Below are 4888 nucleotides of genomic sequence, written 5' to 3'. Positions count from 1 at the left end.
CGGGATTCCACCAGCTGTGTGAATTATTTTACCTTCTTGCGCGTATCATTTTTGCAAAGGAAGCTGCGCAAAGGGTCGCGAGAAATATTCTTCCGAGAAGATTCCACCGAGTCGCTAAATGTGTATTACGTAATGGTTTCGAGTGCCAGGTTCGAGGACAGTTTATCGTTTACACGACGGTACACGTATTTAAGTGTATCCGCGCTCGCGATAAAAATAACGCGGAAAGTTTTTTCGATCGAGCGTCGCCGACTTTGACTCGTTAACGCGCGCGTATTCGGCGATACGGGGGAACACGGAAAGCACGGGGCGCGCACGTAAGAAATTGATCGTGGGAATTGACGATTGATTAACGTCCGCGCTCGTAATAAATACGATTATCGGCGCACACGGCGATCGCGTCCAACGATGAAGCGGTAAAAAGGAGAGCTTATTTTAATTTTCAACGGCGTATCGGTGATTCATTAATATGGATACAAATTGCAAATGCGGAATACTCGTAACTCGCCGGGGAAGTGCAATAAATTTGCGCCAGGATTATACGATGACCTCGTAAATATTTGATCGATAATCGTCTTCGAGCGACGATAATACGTCGAATGTCAACGCAATTTCAATATCTTCCTTCGATTCGGAGCATCGTCCGAACTTGAAAACCATAGGAACATTTGTAATTGTTCCACGATGCGTTTGAAAATCTGTTTCGTACAACCGTGTCGGAGTTCGAGACACCCGTAAACGGTGAGAAAATTATTTCTCAATTTTTACCGATAGCTCGGTAAATTTTATCGTTCGCAATACGATCCAGTATTGAAAATTTCATTGCGAAAGTATTACGTAAAATGTATCTCGTCACGCTTTTTACCGCTCGGTCGTTTATTCGGTCGTTTGTTCCGCGTCAACGTGCGATAATTATTGCGAAAAATCAATGACAAGAATATCGCGCAAGTCGTTAAAAAAGATTGACGCATATTCAAGAAGAAGAGACACGAGGAAAATACGTACAAGTGATATACGACGTTTTAACGACTAGTCGGTCAACAAGCGTAGAAACTGTAGAATTAGTAGAAAAAATATGTAGAATACACTTCCACGCGCCTCTTGGTGGCCAGCTATCTGTTCGATTGTTTGTTCCGCGTTAAAGCGCGATGGTTACTGCGAAAAATCAATGACAAGAGTATCGCGCAAGTCGTTGAGAACGATTTACGTATTTTCAAGAAGAAAAGACCGGAGGAAAATATGTACAAAGGACGTTACGACGAGCTAATGACCAGTTGGCCAACAAACTGTAGAATTTGTAGAATCGGTCTCGGTGAATTATTCCGTTCGCGCGTACATTTTGCGCAAAAGTCTCGACGAATTGAAAATTGCACACGTTTTCGAAATACACACGCTGGTAGTTTGCTCGTTAGAAAAGAATTTAATTTTCCCGCGATCTTCGAAGAATTTCCGAAAACGTAGCAAGAACCTTCGTACGATTCGAACCTCGAGAATTCGGACCGTAAGAGGCTCAACGATCTTGCGCGCCAACGTTAACAACGTCCCTAAATTTTCATAAAGTGGCAATTAACGCATTCGCCGCCGGTGACGTAATTTCACGTCATTTTTCCATCTATAGCCAGGCTACCGCTGATGCAACTTTGCGTTATTTTGTACACATCATCGGGACGAACTTTACGATCTCGTGTTTACGATTACAGTCGTCGACGATTAATCGATGCGAAATTCGGGGGAGACGGTGTTTTCGAATAATTTCCACTCAAAAATCGAACAGATCCGTAAGTTTCTTTCAATTTCAAAATGGTAACCGAACGTGATATTTTTTCATTTTAATTTTTTTCATTTTCGTTCTCGTTCGGTTCGACGATATCGGTCCGCTTGGTAGTTAACGAAATCGTGAACGATCCGTCGCGATATCAGTATATTGGGAAGACTAATTTGGAAGACGATTCTTCGCAAATTGGTCCGCGTGTACTCGTAGCAGCGCGATAATTCCGTGAACGAAGCACGAAATTCAACAAGTTTTCATTCTTCGGAGCGGTTTGCGCGCAGAAGCGGGCAAATATCGTCGCGACGCGAGTCCCCCGTTCCCCCCTCGTTCCTCGTGGAACGCGAAACTAGAGGGAACGAAACTGTTTACCGTTACCCCGCTTCCAGGACCTTGCCCCGGCTCGATCCTGTCGACCGACCTCTCCACGGGATGCCTGCGCGCCTGCTAGCGCGAGCCACCTTTTAAAAACGCGTCCCAATATTTCAGGATCGAACCTACCCGTGCGAACCCTACGTACCATCGTCGACAACCTTCTTTCGACGATTATTTCGGAGTAGGCGTTCATGAGCGAACACTATCGATAATCTTTCTTATAACGGATCGCGTAGGCCACAGTTGCGAAACAAGGATCGTAGAAGAGGTGGCACGGACCAGACGCTTCTGTTTCGAGTCAAAGTGACATGAAAGCGACTATTCTGGTTCCAATTCGTACCGTTAGAAATATCAATCGTTTCAATCGAACGACCAATGCCCAAGTAAGTTCCTTTCGATCGTTGTTGCTTCAGGTATTGCAATTGCAATATCACCGATTCTTTTATTCGTTCGCACTTTGACAATACGCTTTTCGTGTACTTGACACGAAACTAGTGTTTACATTCGAAAAGTATAGAATTGTAATTTTGAAAAACGGTATCTCGACGAGTATCACGTTACCCCGATGACGCAACGAACAAGAAAAGAAGAAGGTTAGGTTGCCGGTAAATGGCCCTCTACGAGTCCCGTTCGTGCCACCTCTTCTCTACATCGTCTTCGCCGAAATATCGAGATAACAGTTTCGTCGTCCTTAACCTCGTCCACGACCCCGGGTTCAAGGTCTCCGCGTAAAAAATCTCCTCCATTCTGGTCCATTCGCTCGCATATATTGTTGCAATGTAAACTCGTCTCCCGTCTATTTGCACGGAAGTGTGCAATCGCGTCACGTTCGCCGAGTTTATGTACACAAGAATCTGCAACCTCGTTGCACCACCACGACAACGACGACGACAACGACGATCGTTCGCGCGGTTTTGTATACGAGTTGATCGACAACGATCAAACGTGTGCCGTTGATTCAAAAGGAAACGCGTTTCCGTCTACTTTGTGACGTTTCTTGTCATCTTGTACACGTTTCTTGGTCTGACCGAAAACGTTCATCCGGGCGGATTCCGTCTTAAACCGCATTCTTACGCGCGCAACGCGGTGCGCGGCACTTAACAAGGGTCGGCCCTTACGGACCGAAAAGGGGAGGGGGATCTCGAGCGCGGTGCATTTACGGAGTGCAGCGATGCACCGTGTCCGCGGGATTGCACACGTGGGAATGTGACTTCGGAAGCTGTCGGGTGCATCGACAGGATTTCCTACACCTAGGGAACCTGGCGCCAATCCAGAAACACGAAAGAAGCTCGGTGTTCGCGGTCGTTAAATTTTCTTTTTTACGGCCGAGATAACCGGCCGTATTACGGAACGGTGCGGGTAAGTTTTATTCACGACAGGTGAGCAACAAACTCCACCAGCAACCGTGCGATTCGCGTCCGTGTGGACGGAAGGCGGCCGGTGTTGATTTTTCGTGCTGCGTTTGAAAATCCATCATCGAAAGGTAAATATTGTCCCGTTCGAAGGTACTCCGTTCGTTTCGAAAGCGGAGACACGCGGTGGAATTTTTTAACCAAGGTAAGCTTCCAAGTTCCCGTTGCAACGCGTCGAATAGACGTCTCCGTTTCGATCGTTCGAAAGTAGTTTGTACAGGCGGTGTTACCTACAGGATGATTCGCAAATACACGTCCATAGTTCAAGGGGTGAATCTACCTACGGCGCGTTGTTAACCTACGCTCGTTGCAACGAGACCGGTCGACGGATGTAAACAAACGCGAGCGATCGACGAGCGAGACAAGATCGAACTCACGGTCAGTCTTCTCCGTCTCTCTCTACCGACTCGTGTCGTTGCACGGAGTACGGGTACGTTCAACCACTCTTTCTCCAGCTGCGTATCAAAGTGTTCGTGACGGTGAATACCTAGATAAATAATGATATTAATTTTCCCTGTTTCGATACTGCAAAAAGGAAAATCCCTGTCCCAACGTTCGAGCTATTTAAATCGTACCGTGTCACGCGGCCCGTAAAACGATCCACGCGGTTTATTTCTATTTTATTCGTGTTTCTTTCGTCGGTACCTACGCGCGTAATCGCGCGCCGAGTTGCCCGCAACGAGCAATAAAGATTCGTGTAATATTTTCCGCGCGAAACACGCCTCCCGCGACATCGAGCTCGCGCGTGCTGCCGGGAGATCGAAACGTAAACGTCGTGTCTCTCTTATCGAGGGAAATCGTTATCGCGGCATTAATATTTATCGTTCCTCGGACCGCCATCTCATTAGCAGCTCCGATGGCGATTAGGCCACCGGTGGTATTTTCTTTTTTTCTCTCTTTTTTTCACTCTCGTCTCGCGCGATTTACGGCGACACGCGAACGAAAGTCTCGCGTCTCGATCCGATCGGCGTGGATTCATCGATGCTCGATGAACGATCGTCGATCACACGGATTTCGCAACGTGGGCGTCGCGACGACGCTCGAAACTACGCGAGAGCTTTTCCATTCGCAGCAGAGGTTTATCACTCCCACCTATCTCTCATTTGAGAAGAGGATCGCGGGAGAAAACTGCGTCACGAGAGGACCCGAACGATTTCCCGCGAAACGATCGTTCCGGGTGCGAGGAAACTTTTTTTTCGTCGTTCGTAACGCCCCCCGCGGAATTTTCAACACGGTTCCATGTTGGATTTCGGTGACGAGACCTCCCACTCCCGCTTCTTAGCGGAACCGTTTCGAACGACGATCATCGCGCGTTATTGTTTCAGTTCGGTGC

Source organism: Ptiloglossa arizonensis, chromosome 6, assembly GCF_051014685.1.
Source record: "Ptiloglossa arizonensis isolate GNS036 chromosome 6, iyPtiAriz1_principal, whole genome shotgun sequence".
Taxonomy (NCBI): Eukaryota; Metazoa; Arthropoda; class Insecta; order Hymenoptera; family Colletidae; genus Ptiloglossa; species Ptiloglossa arizonensis.
Note: the sequence above shows the minus strand (reverse complement) of the source record.